The 19,752-nt window shown below is 37.2% G+C and overlaps 1 protein-coding gene across 10 annotated transcripts in view; it reads left to right on the forward strand.

Moving 5' to 3' along the window:
* The window catches only part of STK33 (serine/threonine kinase 33), a 283,094-nt gene that overhangs the window by 36,429 nt on the left and 226,913 nt on the right, over window positions 1-19,752 (forward strand). For 2 of the 10 annotated variants that reach the window (XM_072619509.1, XM_072619513.1), the window contains one exon: window positions 19,140-19,298. The exons of 6 other annotated variants lie outside the window; for them this stretch is intronic. The gene's annotated coding sequence lies outside the window, so the exon portion shown is untranslated. Of the gene's footprint in view, window positions 1-4,674; window positions 4,815-19,139; window positions 19,299-19,752 lie in introns of those variants that run through there. 2 more of the 10 variants (XM_072619515.1, XM_072619508.1) reach the window with 1 other exon arrangement.

Consider the following 19,752-nt stretch of genomic DNA (forward strand, 5'->3'; position numbering starts at 1 on the left):
TTATAGTGCAATAGTATTCCATTACATTCATATACCATAATTTATTCAGTCATTCCCCAATTGATGGGCATCCCCTTGATTTCCAGTTTTTTGGCCACCACAGAAAGGGCTGCTATAAATATTTTTGTACATGTGGGACTCTCCCACTTTTATGATCTCAGTCTTAGAAGCCATATCGTTGGGCCAAAGGGTATGCACCTTTTTGTAGCCCTTTGGGCATAGTTCCAAATTGCTCTCCAGAATGGTTGGATCAGCTCACAGCTTCACCAACTATGAATTAGTGTTCCAACTCTCTCACATCTTCTCCAATATTTATCATCTAACTGTTCTGTCATGTTAGCCAATCTGATAGATGTGATGTGGTATCTCAGAGTTGTTTTGATTTGCATCTCTCTAATCAATAGTGATTTAGAGTATTTTTTCATATGATTATAGATAGCTTTAATTTCTTCCTCTGAAAACTGTCTGTTCATATCCTTTGACCATTTATCAATTGGGGAATGACTTATATTCTTGTACATTTGACTCAGTTCTCTCTATATTTTAGAAATGAGGCCTTTATCACAGACACTAGTAGCAAATGAGTCTATTTTCTACAAGATAAACATCCCCCCCAATCTCCAGCTGATCTGACTACGACATAAACTCAAGGTTTTTTTTTCCATCTTGACTGACCTGTTTTGGACATTTTTCATCTTATCAACATCCTTCTTAAATTGTGATGTATAGAACTCAGTATTCCAGAGGTTGTCTGACCTAGGCAAAGTACAGAGACTACAAGTAATGTCTCTCAATGCCTTCCAAAATCACATTAGCTTTTGTTGGCTCCTAAGTCATATTGTTGGGTTTATTGGACCTGAAGTCAACTAAAATCCTCAGGTTGCAGAGCTGGCATGAAAATATGACATTGTAGTGGTAGGGAATTTCAGCTGTCTAGCCATTTGCTGGCCATCTCTCTCTGCCCAAAACTGACTTGCCTTACTAATAATTTCATCCTTCAAAATGTATAGGAAGTGACAAGGGCAACTGTTCTAGTTCTGATTTTGACCCACCAGGAGGAACTTATTGCACCAGTGGAAATGCCAGAAACCTTAGGAACAAGTGTATTCTCTGTCATGGACTTTATAATAGAGAAGATGGGCATTTGATGTGTATCCTAAATTTTGAGGAGGGCATGTTACAAAGGATTCAGAGAAAGGATATATAAAGCCCAGTGGAATAATATTTTAAAGGAGGAATTTGTCCCTGGAAATAGGAGGCTCTCCAAAATTAATTTCAGAACACACAAGCAGAAATGATTCCAAAAGGGTTGAAAAAGGGTAAATACCTAAAGAGACAGATAATGGATGCATGAAGAATTCTTCGACAAACTCAGATTTTAAAAAAGGCATGAATAGATGGAAGCAGGGGCAAGCAGCTGAGGATGAATACAAAAGAGTATCATGGTCCTGTAATAATTGTATCCAAAGTGCTAAAACTCAAAGTGAACTGAAGCTAATAATAAACAAGAAAGACAAGGAAAGTGATTTTAAGCTATGTTGGAGGCAAAATGAGAATCAAAAAAGGGGAGTACCCAGTGCTCAGAATTTATGGGATCATAGATTTGGAAATGGAAGGGACCTCAAAAGCCATGTAATCCAGCCCCCCTCATTTTAGGAAATTTAGGAATTCAATTTAGTGAATTGCCCAAGGTCACTGCAGCAGTGCCAGGGCCAGAAACTGAAACCAGGTATCCTGACTCCAGAATAGTGAAGTCTCCAATGCACCACACTGCCTTCTCTATAGTATGATGCTATAAGAGCATGATTTTTTAAAAATGGGATTATTCCACTCTTATTTTCGTTGTACTTCCTTTTTCAAGGAAAATGATCTCTTGACAAAAATTTTAGCAGAATGTAGAATCCAAAGATAAATTAGGAGATGGTCACACATCTAGCTACCCTCAATGAATTTAAGTCAGCTATACTGTGGATGAACTACATCCTGTTTTTGTCCCATCATTTCAGTCATGTCCAACTCTTTGTGCCCCAATTTGGGATTTTCTTGGCAAAGACACTGGAATGGTTTGCCATTTCCTTCTCCCACTCATTTTACAGATGAGAAAACTGAGACAAAAAAGTTAAGTGACGGTCCCAGGGTCACACAGCTAGTGAGTGTCTGAGGCTGCTTTGGAATTCACAAAGATTTCTCTCTTACTTCAGTCCCAGCACCTGCTCTATCCACTGCACCCCTTAGCTTCCTTTATTACATAGCAGGTACTTAATAAATACCTCTTAATTGATTGATTCTGGAATCACACTCAGCACAGCAAAGATGCTCAGGAAGAGGAGAATCATGTGGCAGCTGAGACCAACTGAGAAAATAGCATATTACTGCCTCCTATCATCACTCTGTCTCTCTTGCATATGCTCTTTGAGTAGACTGGTAGGCAGCATCTTCTGTACCATTTAAAATATAATGTTTCTCGATATTATTATTATTTGGTGTATACGTTTGTGCTTGTAATTAAATTCACACAAATTAAAAGCTTGTAGGATGACTCCTTTGTCTAGCATAATGATTGCTTTCCTCATTCTGTTACTGTCTCCTGCTTTAATCCAGCCTAGGATTGCATTAGTATTTTTGGTTGCCATGACTCCTATTGAGCTTGTGGTTCACTCAAAGTCCCAGTTGTTTTTCACATGAATTTTTACTTGGTGCTGTGGATGCACTGCTGGGTCGGGAGTTAGGAAGACCTGAGTTCAAATCTGACCTTAGATGTGTACTAGCTGTGTGACCTGTAAAAGTCACTTAACCCTTTTTGGACTCAGTTTTCTCATTTGTAAAATGGGGATAATGGTAATACTTACTTCCCAAGGTTGTTGTGGGGATCAATGGGATAATAGTTGTATAGTGCTTGGCACAGTGCCTGGCAAATAGTGAGCGCTATACAAATGCTAGCTTATTACAACTACGGCTACTATTAGGTTACTGCTATGTTTTTTCCATCACACATTTTAAAAACTTATCTCTTGGTTTCCACCTGACTTCTGATCAATCATTTAGCTGAGTGCAGAAAAAAAAATTCATTTGATTTTTTAACTTGCACCTGTTCCATTCTCTCCCCTTGGCCATCCCTCAAGTTCAGGCTAGATCACCTCTTCTCTGAAACACTGAAGTGGCCTCCTGTTTGATCTCCCCTTATCCGTCCTCTCCCCTCACCAATACATCCTCAGATACAGCTGCTAGAGTGAGATTCCAAAAGTCCAGGTCTGACCATATGTGTTACTCCCTTGATCAAACAGCTGCAATGACTCCTTATTGCTTTTAGGACACAACCCTCTGCTACCTGGCGTCTAACCTGTCCAGGTATATCATACCCTCTTCCCCTTTAGATCCTGCTTTATGCACTTAATAGGTGGCTGTGTGACCCCAGGCAATCCCCTTTTGGGATTTAGTTCTCTCTTTGTGAAATGGAGGAGTTGGACTAGATGCCCTTTAAGGTACCTCCCAGCTCTGAATTGATGGTCCTGTGAAGCGCCATATACTCTATTTCTACTGGCTGTTCTGGGACACATTTCCTCCCCAGTCTTCATGCATCTATGCATGCTGTATGCCTGAAATGTGCCCTCTTCCCACTGCTCTCTTAGAATCCCTACCTTCTTCCCAAACTCAGATTAAGTGCCACTTCTTACGTGAGGCCTTACCTCCCTTCTCCAGAGACTAGTGGCACCCAGCCCTTTCAAAATGACTTTCCACTTTGTATTTACTTATGTGGGTCTGTTGTTTTCCGTAGTAGAATGTAAACTGCTTGAGAGCAAAGATTGTTTTGATTTTGTCTTTGTAGCCCCAGAACTTGGCACATAGTTAATAAACGCTTATTGACGGATTGAGTTGTAAGGAAAGTATTTCATTAAATGCAATAAAATGTGAGTTATTACAAGATGATTGTTCATGTTCATCGTCATCGCTACTTTTCGCTTTCATTATCATTGCTTTGTGGAGAGCTCAATTTTAGGCAGAACTCTGGTTTTGTAGCAGCCTATAGTAGAGGGCAGCTTGGTAGAGTGGAAAGACTTGGAGTTAGAAAGCCATCCATTTGAGCCCTACAGCAGATACTCACCAGCTCTATGACTCTAGCTAGGTCATTTAACTTCTCTGTGTCTTGATTAGTAGTAGTATGGGGATATAGTACTTTCACTACTACCTCAAAGGGTTTGTGAGGAGACACAGAGTAGGTACTTAATACATGCTTATGCATTGTATTGTATTGTTTGGAACCTCAAAACGTTATAGAAATAGGAGTTATTGTTTTAGGAGAGACGTGGGGTACATTTTTATTGTTGTTACCATCTTAAAAAATGACACCCCAATTTATTTTTAGCTTAATGTTAGCTAATGAATTTATGGAAACACTATTGTACTAGTTATTGTTAGTGAGTTACTAGACCCTGGATTCAGGCTTTCGTTTTAAAATGCTCCAGTAGTAATATTTAGCTTATAGCTGAGTTCATCCAGGTATCATAAAATAAAATTGAAGGCAATAGGAGTTCAGGTTTTGCTTCGGTAAGTTGGAGAGTTTTGCTTGAGTGAGACCTTCTGGAATTTATTTTGTCATGGTAGCTTAGATACAGCATTTTACAATAAGCTTCCGCATCTCTGTGAGGTAGGTGTCAGGTATCACCAACTCCCATTTTACAGCCCAGAAGATTGAGGTGCAGAGGTTAAACTGGCTTGTTCGGGAACACTGCTCACTGCTCAGTGGAAGAATTGTTGGACTTGGAACAGAGGCTGCTCTCCTCGTGGGACCATCCTTGGTCTGGGAATCTCACTGAGTAAGGAGCTCATTTTGTGCTGCGTTCTTCTGGGCTTTGTCATCTATTTTTAATCAGGCAACAAGAATGTTAGTTACTGTGGTGATTTTGACAGAAATGTTTGATCGTTCATTTAAAGTTCGACAGCTGAGTGCCTCTTATTTTAGTGAGTTTAGGGTGTACTTGAAAATGGTTTATTTTAAAATTGTAAAAGGGATGTGACTGAAAATTCTTGAAATGGAACTCCAGCCCTGTGCCTTTTTCATTTCTGCCTTTGGCAGCAACTCCGCTTGTATAAACTTATAGAATATTGAGTTAGTGGCTCAAAAAAAGCAACTTAGAAGTTCTTTCTTTACATTTAATTTATATTAACATCTTTCCTTTACTTTCATTTTCAGATTTAGATTTTATAAATTTTGAAAATTTTGAATTTGAAAGAATATGAACTTAGAGTTTACACAAAATGCTTATTTTGCTTTTTAAAAAAAGATTCATTTGATCCTCACAGGCCAGGGAATAGGTAGTTCAGCTTTTATAAGAAATAGGGATGAAGTTTGTGATTTAATTGGTGCAGGGCACTTTCTGCTAAGGAAACTCCTTCCACCAATGCAGGTTAGCACCCCTCTGTCTCAGAGAGTTGTCTAGAGCACTGAGAGGTTTGTCTAGGGACATACAGTTGATATGGGTCAGAGGGGGACCCTTAGATCTTTCCATTTCTGAGGCCAACTTTCTCTCACTATGCCATACTAAGTCACTTCTTAATCATGGGTCACATTTAAAATTTATAAATTTCTTTTCTTATCACAAGCATGTGAAATACTAAATATAAAATGTGAAGCAAAAGTGTTCAATGTAAAAATCTAAGTATTTCTCATTTTTAAAGATTTAATAGTCCGTTCTTTTAACAGACATAGAAAGGTGGCTTACTTAAGGTCACATGGCTGCTGGCAGCAGATTTGGACTTTAGACCATTCTTTTGATTTCAAGTTCAAGGTTCCTTCTGCTATACCAGATTTCCCTTCCTGTATGTGGAGAGATTAGGCTCATTTCTACTTCCACTTCAAAATCAGGTGGCTCATATTTCTTAATATGCAATTCTACTTTGGTTTCTTTCCACAATATGTATGTTATTATATTTTTCTGCCTTCAAAAATGCTGGCCATGGAACATTTATGCGTGTTCAAATCAGTTTGCAGGTTAGACACAGAGGCAGATTACAGACCTTGCTTGTGTGAAGATTGTATCATCTATAGTGTTGTCAACTAGAGGCCCAAATTTTTGTATTTGTTTTTCCTTTTCAGCAAAGGACTTGAGGCCTTAGGTAAACCAAATGGACTGGGGCATGAAATTTGTTGAAAGCTGTTTCCTAGCAACATTCTGATGCTTCCTGTAAATAAGTGCTTGACATTCACCTTGTTATTTTCCTTTCTCATATCCATGGTTTCCAAGAATAATAATACCTTAGCTACATGCAAAAGGGCAGAGAAGTCTGAAAATTCCCCTCCATCTTTTCAGCCCTCTTTGATGGCAAAGTGAAGACATCTCCTATTCAGTAATGAAATTTTCTTTGGCATAATTTATATATTTTATATGTGAAAATGTTGAACTTTTCCATCTTTGTAATTGTCTCATTTTTAAATGTCCAAAGTCCATAATATTGAGAAGGTTCTAAAAATATGTGTATTCTGAACCTGTATGGTTTTCCAAATTTGATAAGGAATTTTCATTTTTCATGCTGTCCTGAGGCTAAATGAGAGTCTAGGTATATAGTTCTAAGGCATTTAAAATTATATTACTACAACTTAGCCAACTAATGTCTCCCAGAGTGTAAATTATTTTCAGAGAGTAGTGGTGAGTTAACTCTTTCAGACCCTACAATTCTTTTGGATGCATTTTAATTGATTCACTGTTATTTGTAAATTGACATGCTGGTTCTTGTGTCATTTGCTTTATCATGAGAAAATTAACAAATTCTGTGAACAGCCTTGATCAGAAAGCCAGAACTGAGTTGGAGGAGATGAGAGTGAACCGCATTCAAGAAGCTACACAGGGCTTTTAAACTAAACCACCTGCTGATTCAGAAGTCTCTTTCATTAAGACCAGTATTCTACCAGTGATACCATATGGTTGAGATTCATGTCTATTTCATGATCTTTGAAGAATCAAGTTTTTGTGCAAGCTAAATGTCAATGGAAATGCCAGAATCCCAAGATCACTGAATTTGAGAGTTGGACAGATCCTCAGGACCAACCCATATTCAAAAGGAATCTTCAATAACATGTACCTGGTCATCTAGGCTATATTTGAAGACCTAGGGGCTTTCATGATACATGGTAGATCTGTGGTAGGTCTAAGAGGGCTATGGCAGTATGTTACATGGATGTGAGTCATGACATAAAAGAAATCACCAATGGCATATACAATAAATGTACGATTGGGAAAGGAAGTGGGTCAGTTTTGGGTGAAGCTAGAGAAAACACAGCTGGGATGCTGACTTTAAGATAGTCATAGAGCCATAGGTAGGTCTTGGTGATGGCTTCCATGAAGGATTTGTGAAAAATTAGACAGGAATAACATGTAACCAAGTGAAGAGATTGTGATTTATACTGGGGAATTTAGTGCCCGCACCAGTGCAACTCTGGCTCCCTTGGGCTCACCTGTTTGATTTTTGGTGGTGCCTATTGACCAAAATCAGACAGTTGAGTCCAGGCACATTAAAAATCTGTAAATTAAAAACAAATGTAAATGTTTCTCATTATGCTTTTGTATTCCCTGGGCCTACCCCAAGTCTTCCTTGAACAAAGTACTTAATAAATGGTTTTTGGTTTGGATTGGATTGGATGACTTTTAAATAGTAAAATACTGAAAATTATTTCTTCGGTAATCAAAGAAGACTAGATTTATAGATTCTCTTTTATATTCAAGAACTTTACAAACATCACTTGGTTTAGGAGGTGCTTCAAAAGGAAAAGCATTATGAACAAATGAAATCTTAGAGGAATGGATATCATTATTTTGAGTGTTATTCTTGGACAACCACCTTAGAATTTTGACAAGTTAATTAAAGATGAAAAAGATGATACTGCAAAAAATAATTTCACAAGCACTGTGAAAGACCTGATCCTGGACAACATTTTAAAATAATTGGTCTTTAGTGCCTTTCTCACTCATTTTCAGTATCTTTTTCTTTTCTTTCATTTCCATTTTCTCCCTCCTGTATCAAGGATTCATTTGCTTTATGTACTGGCTCTTAGCTCTGGAGGGTTGCTATTTTTCCAGAGTAGTAACCACAATCCAGATGGGATTTCTTTTTTTTATTTTTCATTTTTAACACAGTTCATATCACATAAAGCAATTCCAACTTTTGGTGAGGTGATACTTCTTTTAAAGCATTTACAATATAGACCACAAACGAATTTTTTTTTTTTTAACATTAAGCAACTGAGGTACAAATAATAACCATGTATGCTAACTTCAGAAGCCCTTGACCTAATTGTCTCCACACTATTACTAAGAATTAAAGGACCCTAACTTATTGTTGTTGGTCCAAAGTCCTAAGCCTAATAGCTTAATTTTAGACTTAACCTCGGATGTTCCCCTACCAACAATCTATAATCTGGTATTAAGCTTACAAACCTTTTGATTATAGGAAATTGACACTGAGTAAGGGACATTGCAGGGAAACAATATCTCCCCAACTTCATGTCAGTTCCAGGAAGGGGTGTATTGTCAACTTGCATTCAGTCAGGCTTAAAGTCTGCCAGGTGTCAGTGGGGAAATTGAGTCAGGAGAATCCAACCTCAGCCCAGGCTGAACAGCTGCTCTCCCACCCTTCCCATGAGATCACATTTTTCAGTTCATACCAGCATCTCACAGGCTTACTGGCATCATGAATTGGAGGCTCAGGTCACCTTTGCTGCTATCCATACCTGGAGTTAGACTCAGAAGAACAGTCAGTTAATAGTCCCATAGAATCTTAAAATAGCAAGTTTCAATAACCAGACTTCAGATATGACTATAATTTCACATTGGCTAAGGAACATCTTTTGAGGCAAGTCTTAAGTGGCTTACATGCCTTTCTATACATGTTCTAGTTCCTGATTAAATAGCAATCATAAAATCAAATTTACCATTAAAAGCTTAACTTTTCCATCAATGCCAAATTTTACCCGAGGTTATCTGTCTCTAGGAAACTTAAGCTAAAATTCTTTTCCCCAAACTAAAGATGTCTCTGATTTAGTCTCAGTGATTAATAGTCAGTTGTTTTAATACTAATTGCTTTTACATCACTTTGTAACATGTCCAATTTTTCTCCCTATCTCTCCCCTCCCCTACCCCCTAATACCTTGCATTCTGATTACCCCTTCCCTCAATGAACCCTTCCTTCTATCATACCCTACCCTTCTCTTATCCCCATCCTCTCTCTTTTCTTGTAGGGCAAGATAAATTTCTATACACCATTACCTGTGTTTCTTATTTCCCGAATATATAATTCTCAACATTTGTTTCTAAAACTTTGAATTCCAACTGCTCTCCCTCCCTCCCTCCCCATCCCCACTGAGAAGGCAAGCAATTCAATACGGACTAAATATGTGTCATTTTGCAAAAGACTTCCATAATAATCATGTTGTGTAATACTAACTATATTTCCCTGTATCCTAGTCTATCCCCCCTTATTTTTTTATTCCCTCATTTGACCTTGTCCTTTCCAAAAGTATCTATTTCTAGGTATTCCCTTCTCCCATTTGCCCTCCCTTTTATCATTCCCCTCACCCCACTTGTCACCTCCTCCCCTGCTTTCCTGTAGTGTAAGATAGATTTTCATACCAAATTTAGTGAGCATGTTATTCCCTCCTTAAGCCATATGTGAAGAGAGTAGCTTCACTTTTCCCCTATCCCTTTCTCCCTTTTCTCCTTTATTGAACAAGATTTTTCTTTATCACTTTTATGAGTTATAGCCTGTCCCATTCCATTTCTCCCTTTCTCTTCCCAGTGTTTTCCTCCCTCACCTCTTAATTTTTATTTTATTTTTTTGTGGATATCATCCCTTCTAATTCAACACAGCTTGTACTCTGTGTGTGTGTGTGTGTGTGTGTGTGTGTGTGTGTGTGTGTGTGTACAATCCCTCCACCTACCCAAATACTGAGAAAAGTCTCAAGAGTTATAAATGTTTTCTTTCCATGTAGGAATGTAAACAGTTCAGCTTTAGATAGTCTTTTATGATTTCTCTTTCCTCTTTATCTTTTCATGCTTCTCTTGATTCTTGTGTTTGAAAGTCAAATTTTCTCTTCAGTTCTTGTCTTTTCATCGTGAATGTTTGAAAGTCCTCTATATCATTGAATGACCATTTATTCCTTAGAAGTATTATACCCACTTTTTCTGGGTAGGTGATTCTTGGTTTTAATCCCAGTTTCTTTGACTTCTGCAGTATCCTATTCTAAACTCTTTGGTCCCTTAATGTTGAAGGTGCCAGATCCTGTGTTATCCTGATTGTATTTCCACAGTACTCGAATTGTTTCTTTCTAGTTGCTTGCAGTATTTTCTCCTTGACCTGGGAACTCTGAAATTTGGCTACAACATTCCTAGGAGTTTCTCTCTTTGAGTCTCTTTCAGGAGGTCATTGGTGGATTCTTTCAACATTTATTTTGCCCTCTGGTTCTAGCATATCAGGACAGTTTTCCTTGATAATTTCATGGAAGATAATGTTTAAGTTCTTTTTTGATCATGGCTTTCAGGTAGTCCCATAATTTTTAAATTGTCTCTCCTGGATCTATTTTCCAGGTCAGTTGGTTTTTCGGTGAGATGCTTTACATTATCTTCTATTTTTTCAAGCTTTTGGTTTTGTTTTTTAACTGCTTGGTTTGTGTCATAGTCATTAGCTTCCCTGAACTCAATTCTCTCTTTCAACGAACTATTTTTTTCGGTGAGCTTTTGAACCTTCTCCTCCATTTGGTTAATTCTACTTTTTAAAGCCTCCTTTTCCTCATTGGTCTTTTGGACATCTTTTTCCAATTGAGTTAGCCTCTTTTTAAAGGTGTTATTTTCCTCAGCATTTTTTTGGTTCTCCTTTAGCAAGCTGCTAACTCACTTTTCAAGCTCTTCTATTGCCTGAGTCCAGTTTAAGTTCCCTTTGGAGGCCCTGGACACAGGGGCCTTGACTTCCTGTGACAATATTTCTTGTTCTTCCTCATCTGAAAGGATGGGAGGAGATACCTGTTTACCAAGAAAGTAACCTTCTATGGTCTTATTTTTTCCCCCTTTTTTGGACATTTTCCTAGCCAGTTACTTGACTTCTGAATCCTTTGTCAAGAGATTCGACTTAGCTGTTAGGTTTCCCTGGGCTTTGGGTGGGGGCAGGGCTGTCATTCAGGGCTGAAGTTTAGATCAGCTGCTCCCTACCACCAGAGGCTTTAAGTTGAGCTGCCTGGACTATGGACCCAGGTGACTTTCTGGCCACCATAGCTGTCTGCAGTCTGCTGCTGTGCCTCTGCTGTTGCCTGGGGCTATTGCTGGAAGAACCCCTTTCCCTCTCGCCCAGCTGGGAAAGCCCTCCTACACTGATCTTTGGAACTTTCTTTGTCACTTGTGGGTTGACGTATCTGAGACCCTCCCTGTGCTAGGTGGCCAGGGCTGGGCTCCACCCTGCTCAGCATCCTGTGAGATAGACCTTTTCCATCAGCCTTCCAGGTTACCTTTGGCTGGAAACCTCTTTCACTCTGTTGTTCTATGGCTTCTGCTGCTCTAGAATTTGTTGAGAGTCATTTTTTGCAGGTATTTTGCGGACTGTGGGGGAAATGCTAGAGTATATGCATCTTTCTACTCCACCATCTTGGCTCTGCCCCCAGATGGGATTTCTTAAGACCATTCCCTGGTCAGCCATAATCTGCCTCCACCTTATTCATAAAATCACAGAATGACAGAACCAGAAGGAATCTCAAAGAACATAGGATCATAGATGTAAAGTTGGCAAGGAACCTTAGAGGCAATCTAGTCAAACCTAATTTTCTGGTGAGGAAACTGAAGTCATGGGAGGTTAAATAACTTGCTCAGAGTCACAGATATAATAAGCATCAGGGGCAGAATGCTGTATTTGCTACTCATCAGAACTGGCTCCCATCTAGGTCAACTCTTTCATTTTAGAATGAAATTTCCTCTCCTTAGAGAGGAAATGATATTCCCCAGGCCACACAGCTGTTGTCAGAGCTGAAACTTGACTCCACATCCAATGTCCTTTACATTTTTGTACATGCGTTCATGATTACATCAGAGTGGGCATTTAGTCTACTGATTTAAAGCCATAACCCTTCCAAAACTTCACTTTAGATTTTTTAAAATAATTTTTTTTTAGTGAACAAAAGTCTTTTTTTCCTTCCTTCTGCTTTCCCATTTCACCACTGGAAAAAAAAGAAAAAGAACAAAATCTTTCTAACCAATATGGATGGTTAAGCAAAATGAATCCTGGCCTTGTTCATGTCCAAAAAATATATCTCCCTCTGTACCCTGAGTCCCATTATCTGTCAGGAGGAGATGGGAAGCTTGTTTCATAATGTGTCCTCTGAAATCATGATTGGCTATTGTGCTGATTAGGATCTATAAGTCTTCAGAAGTTGTATATTTTTAAAATATTGATGTCTTCCTATGAATTTGTCTCCTGGTTCTACTCACTTCTCTCTATATCAGTTTATGTAGATTTTTCTCTTTCTAAGGTTTCTTTGAAACTTGCCCCTTCATACTTTCTTATAACATAGTAATATTACATCTCATTGATGTACTATAGTTTATTCAGATTTTCACTAAATGATAAATATTCCTTAGTTTCCAATTCTATACCAGCAGAAAAAGAACTTCTATAAATATTTTTGCATATATGGGTTCTTTTCCTTTGTTTGGATCTTTTTAGTATATAGACTTGGTAGTGATTATAGCTAGATCAAGGTGTAGTTACAGTTTAATAACTTTTGGAGTATAATTCCAGATATTTTTTCCAAAATGGCTCAACCAGTTAATAGCACCTGCTGTACCATAGCCCCCTCCAGTGTAGTCATTTTCCATTTTTGTCAACTTTACCAATCTGATGAGTATAAAGCAGCACCTCAGAATTGCTTGTAAGTGGAATTTCTATAATTACTAGTGCTTTTCATTTTTGTATGGCTTGAATTTCTTATTGTGAAAACTACCTGTTCATATCATTTGACCATTTATCAATAGGGAATGGCTCTTATTCCCATAAATTTAGATTAACTCTTTATATTTCATAGAAATGAGACCTTTGTCAGAGATTTTGCTGCAAAGTTTTCCCCCAGTTATGTTTCTCTTCTAATTTTTGCTTCATTAGATTTGTATGTACAAAATTTTTAAATTTTATAGACTAAAAATTGTCCATTTTTTTTCTTGTGTGATCTTTTCTGTCACTTGTTTTAGTCATGAATTTTTCCCTTCTCCATAGACGTAGGTAATTTCTCATTTGTCCCTTTAATTTGTTTTTGATGTAACCTTTTATTTTAAGTCATGAATCCATTTAGAGAATATTTTGGTCAGATGTTGATTGAAACCTAGTTTCTGTCAGCTTGCTGTCCAGTTTTTCTAGCAGCTTTTGTTAAATAGTGAGTCTGCTAATAACAGAGGTCTTTGAATTTATCAAACACCGTGTTACCATGTTTATTTGTTTCTTTATATTTGTGTACCTAGTCTACTGCACTGATTGACCTCAGTTTTCTTTAACCAAATTCTTTTAATGATTACTGCTTTGTAGTACAGTTTGAAATCTGGTACTGATAGAGCCCTTTTCTTCTAACTTTTTTTCATTATTGCCCTTGAGATTTTTGATCTTTTATTCCTCTGTGTATTTTTTTTTCTGACTCTGTAAAATAGTTCTTTGGAGAGTTTGATACAGTACTGAAAAAGTAAACAATTTATGTAGTATTATAATTTTTGTTATAGAGGCTCAACCTGTCCATGAGCAATGAACTTTTCCTTAATGATTTGAGTCTTTATTTCTTTCTGTTTATTGAAATTTATTTATTTATTTTTCATTTTCAACAGACACTTCCACAAGATTTTCACTTCCAAATTTTCTCCTCATCTCTCATTTCTGCCCACCCCAAGACAGTGTGCTTTGTGATTACCACTTCCCCCAGTTTGCCCTCCCATCTATCATACCCCTCCCTTCTCTTATTCCCATCCCCTCTATTTTCTTGTAGGGCAAGATAGATTTCTGTACCCCATTGCCTGTATGTCTTATTTCCCAGTTGCATGTAAAAACAATTTTTAACAATCGTTTTTTAAAACTTTGAGTTCCAACTTCTTTCCCTTCCTCCTTCCCCATTCATCCCCAATGAGAAGACAAGCAATTCAATATATTATACATGTGTAGTTATGCAAAACACTTCCATAGCAGTCATATTGTGAAAGAGTAACTATATTTCCCTCCATCCTCTCCTGCCCCCCCATTTATTCTGATTCTCTCTTTTGACCCTATCCCTCCTCAAAAGTGTTTACTTCTAATTACCCCTCCTGTCATTTGCCCTCCCTTCTACAATCCCCCACATATCCCTTTCCCTCCTACTTCCCTGTAGTGTAAGATAGATTTTCATACCAAATTTAGTGTGCATGTTATTCCCTCCTTAACTCAAACTTGATGAGAGTAAGGTTCACTCTTTCCCTCTCACCTTCCCCTCTCTTTCCCTCCATTGCAAAAGCTTTTTCTTGCCTCTTTTATGTGAGATAATTTGCCCCATTCTATTTCTCCCTTTATCCTCCCAATATATTTCTCTCTCATGCCTTAATTCATTTTTTAGATATCATCCCTACCTATTCAACTCACCCTGTGCCCTCTGTCTATATGTATATAATCCCTCTAACTACTCTAATACTGAGAAAAGTCTCAAGAGTCACAAATATGATCTTTCCATGTAGGAATGTAAGCAGTTCAACTTTAGTAAGTCCCTTATGATTTCTCTTTCTTGTCTACCTTTTCATGCTTCTCTTGATTCTTGTGTTTGAAAGTCATATTTTCTATTCAGTTCTGGTCATTTCAGCAAGAATGCTTGAAAGTCCTCCATTTCATTTAATGACCATTTCCCCCCAAAGTATTATACTCAGTTTTGCTAGGTAGGTGACTCTTGGTTTTAATCCTACCTCCTTTGACTTCTGGAATATCATATCCCAAGCCTTTCCATCCCTAAATGTAGAAGCTGCTAGATTCTTGTGTTATCCTGATTGTATTTCCACAATACAAGAATTATTTCTTTCTGGCTGCTTGCAATATTTTCTCCTTGGCCTGAGAACTCTAGAATTTGGCTACAATATTCCTAGGAGTTATCCTTTTGGGATCTCTTTCAGAAGGCAATCAGTGGATTCTTTCAATATTTATTTTACCCTCTAGTTCTAGAATATCGGGGTAGTTTCCCTTGATAATTTCTTGGAAGATGATGTCTAGGCTCTTTTTTTGATCATGGCTTTCAGGTACTCCAGTAATTTTTAAATTGTCTCTTTTGGATTTATTTTCCAGGTCAGTTGTTTTTTCAGGGAAATATTTCACATTGTCTGCTATTTCTTCATTCTTTTGGCTTTGTTTTATATTTTCTTGATTTTTTTCATAAAGTCATTGGCTTCCATTTGCTCCATTATAATATTTAAGGAATTATTTTCTTCAGTGAGCTTTTGGACCTCCCTTTCTATCTGGCCAATTCTGCTTTTCAGGGCATTCTTCTCCTTACTGCCTTTTTGGACCTCTTTTGCCATTTAGGTTAGTCTAATTTTTTAAAGTGTTATTTTCTTCAACATTTTTTGTCTCCTTTAGGGAGCAGTTGACTCATTTTTCATGATTTTCTTGCATCACTCTCATTTCTGTTCCCAAATTTTGCCCTGCTTCTCTTACTTGATTTTCAAAATCCTTTTTGAGCTCTTTCATGGCCTGAGAACAATTAACACTTTTCTTGAAGTCTTTGGACGTAGGAGCTTTGACTTTGTTGTCTTCTCTTTGTATACCTTAGTTCTTCTTGTCACCAAAGTAAGATTCTATAGTTTGATTCTTTTTCCAGTTTTTGCTCATTTCCCCAGCTACTTACTTGACTTTTGAGCTCATTGTTAAGGTAGTTCTTTGCTTCCAGTGGGGTTGGGAGACATACTGTACAATCTGTGGGACTAGAGCTCCAGAAACAGTCACTGCTGCTGCCACTGTCTCTGCTGCTGCTATGGGCTTCTCCTCCAGGACTCCTCCATCCCCTCTGCCACCCTGGAGGCTGAGGCCCAACCACTCTACTCTCTCACACAGGTCCCACAGGTTTTTTCCACTGACCTTCCAGTTTGTCCTCAGTGTTTTGGGATCGTGCAATCTGGAAACTGCCATAGGTATGAGAGATTCAGCTTCCAAGTATTTTGTAGTTTTTGGAACTATTTTGAATGGAATTGCTCTTTCTAGTTCTTCTTGCTGGATTTTATTGGTTGCATGTGGGAATGCTAATGATTTATGTGGATTTATCTTAAACTGCAACTTTGATGAAGTTATTTCAGTTTTTAGTTGACTTTCTACAGTTCTCTAAGTACACCATCATATATCATCTGCAAAAAACAATATTTTTTTTCTTGTTTTCTCTTTTTTGCTTATTACCTCAATTTCTTTTTCTTATCTGACTGCTATAGAATTTTGTTAAATAGTACCGGTGATAATGGACATCCTTGCTTTACATCAATTTATTGGAAAGACCTCTTACTTTCCTCCTTTGTGTATGTTTGTTTTTGGATTTACATAAAAGTTATTTACTATAATCATATGGTTTTAATGATTTATATTGTTTATTATACTTATAGTACTCCTTAAAGTTGACCAACTCTATGTTTCTGGTATAAATCTAATGCAGTCATGGTGTAGAATATTTTTAAAGGATCCTTTTTTTTTTATACTATTTTTTCAACCAACTTATATAATATTTGCAGTAATTATTCTTTAAACATTTGAGAGAATTCCTCTTGTAAATCCATCTGATATCAAGGTTTTTTCTTCAGGAATTCATTTAGGATTTATTTAATTTCTTTTTCTGTGGTACAGTCACATAATTTTGTAAATGAAAGCACTTCACATTTTTATAACCATCCATCTCCATCCCCATCCATTTAATTTAGATTCTCAGTTTTATTGGAATATAATTGGACTAAAGAGTTTCTAATAATTACTTTATTCATTTGTTTTTAATTCACCTTTTAACCACTGGAAATGTGCTTTGCTTTTTAAAAATGAAATTTGATAATAGTTTTAGAAAATTCAAATATTTTATTGCTTTTAAAAATAGCTCCTTCCTTTATTAACTAAATGACATTTTTTGCTTTGATTTTGTTAGTTTCTCCTTTGATTTTCTGAATTTCTTTTTTGGTGTTTAATTGGAATTTTAAATTCTTTGGTTTTGTAAATTACTGCTTCTGTTGTTTTTACATTCCTTTTCTACACCTTCTCAAGCTTGTGAGAACTAGCACAAAAGTTATTATCAGGGAGGTTAATGGTTCATTTATGATCTTTAAGAAGAAGATGAATGACTGCCTTTTGGAGATTTTGTGAAAGAGATTATCATAAAGTGTGGGTTGGACTAGATGGCCTTCAATGTCCCTTTTAACTCCTTGATTTTGCGATAGTATTATACTTGTTCTCTTCTGAATGACTAGGTCACTAGTTAAGGTACCAATGACCAATAATGGCTTAATGTGTTACCCTTCCCAGAAAACATCTGCAATAACCACACTTTAAACTCAAAGGAGTGAATGCTATCAGAATTTCAGTTGCCCTAGCAGGCATTAGAGATCAGGAAGCTACTGGAATATCTTTACCTTGGTTACAAATAGAAACAGAAACATTTATGGAGAATGACTCTAAAGATGTAAAGTACCCTGATTTAATTCCAGTTACATTCAAACCATGCTGTCTGATGATGTAATAATGCTCATGAAGATCAGAGTTGAAACACTCACTGTCGTAGGTCTTTCAGTCACAGTGCATGCTTTGTAAAGTCAGCTTACAGCAAAGAGCAACAGCTTGTGGTCACCCAAAAGTCAATAAAAAAGTGTATAACATTGTACTCCTTCCCCTTTCCCCCCACATAATTGCCTGATAAATAAAGTCGGCAGTAGGGCAAGAAGCTCTTTGGGTCACACTGCATGAAGGACAGAATAAGATGGAGCATCTGATTGGATTCTTCATGGTCATAAATGGCCAGTTGGTAGGCTGGAAACTTGATGAAAGAGACAATGGTTTTGTTGGTTGGACAGAAGTGAAAATAATGAGTGTGAATCATTAAGTCTGCTTTTTAGTAGATATGCATTCCTGGTGTACTGCACATTGGTAAATAGAAATTGAATGATAGTAAATGGATCTCAGAGATTTTGGGGACAGGTGAACCTTTGAGTTTCTGGTGAATCATACCATGTGTATAGGCACCTCATCTGCTTATGTGGAAATTAGAACCAGTAAGGGAGGTTTGTCTTTTTTAGGTTCTTGGAAAGCTATCTTGTAGTTGTTAGTGCTGATGGAGTGACAAATAATTTATTGAGTCAAACAAGACGGGTCCTTATTTTGAGAGTCTGCTGACTAAATCCTTGGTTCTTTAATTTTATACCACCAGGGGAACCTTTCAAAGGTACATGGAATCCTTCATATGCCCACTCCATTATGGCTCATTCTGTGTGTTTCTTCTAAACTTGGGAATACATTAGGAGTATTCAAGGAAAATGTGTGCTTTGGTTTTAGGAGGAAGGAAGCATACTGGGATGGAGGGGAGAAGACCTGTGTTCCAATCCTATTTCTATCTTTTGCCAACTATGACTCTGAGAAAGACACTTAACCAGTGCTAGTAGAAGGGGATAACAATACTCACTGTTCACACTAGATTAGTGTGAGTAAAGACTTTGCAAACCTCTAAGTACATAATAATACTAATAACATTTATATGGTACTTTTAACTATGTGCTAGGCATTGTACTAAGTGCTTTACAAGTATAACCTCATTTGATATTAAAGAAAATTCCCTTAGGTTGCAGCCTTTTGTGAATCAGCTTCTCAGAGGCCTTATGTGGTTCTTTTCTGGCTTAGGCTATGGTCTTAATAGGGGAGATTGCCTGATTAGTAATCCTCCAGGCAAATAAAGCATCACTGTAGTATAGATGGATTTTTCTACTATAGATTTCTCTGAAAAGTTTAGTTATTTTTCAAAGAATAATTAAAATAAAGCACATCTGGAGGTAGTATTGTCATATCCTCTCTCCTCATCAGGTGAGTGAAAAAAACAAATTATAACACCTGATATATCATGTAAACTATGATGAGCTATAGAATGTTTTGTTTTATAATTATGTTTGTAGTTCACATGGAGACTAAACAACTGGATAATTGATGGACTCAGTCAGTTTTTATCCTCTTCTGATGCCTTAAAATGGAGTACATTTGGTCTTGGATTCTGAACAGTTGTGTACTCTGCCAATAGAATGCAAAGTCTTGCAGGCCCTAAGCAAATTGGAAAGGTGAGCGGTAACTAAGGGTTGGATTGTGTGTGTGTGTGTGTGTGTGTGTGTGTGTGGAGGGGGAGTATGTGTGTATGGCCATAGTAACTCATGAAGATTGTCTAGTAGGGCAATGGAGAAGCTGCAAGCTGTATTAGTGGAGGGGCCGTCTACATTAATGAAGTCATGGATCCTTGAAGTATTTTAATACTGTGTACTTAGTTGAGAACCTAATTGCTTGAGTATAATTTTTCTCTTACTACATATTATGTTTCTTATATCCCTTATAGCTCAAAGGTGTAACAGAGTAACTCTGTACCTTGTTCATTAAAGGCAAAAAATTGATTTTCCACATTTCTTGTTTCTTTTTTTGCGATATTTTTGTTTTGTTTGTTTGAGACCTATTTTAACAATACGTGGTGTAAAGGGAAGAAACCTGTATTTGGAGTTAGGGGAACTGAGTTCTTGCTATGGC

Source organism: Notamacropus eugenii, chromosome 6 (assembly GCF_028372415.1).
Source record: "Notamacropus eugenii isolate mMacEug1 chromosome 6, mMacEug1.pri_v2, whole genome shotgun sequence".
Lineage (NCBI taxonomy): Eukaryota > Metazoa > Chordata > Mammalia > Diprotodontia > Macropodidae > Notamacropus > Notamacropus eugenii.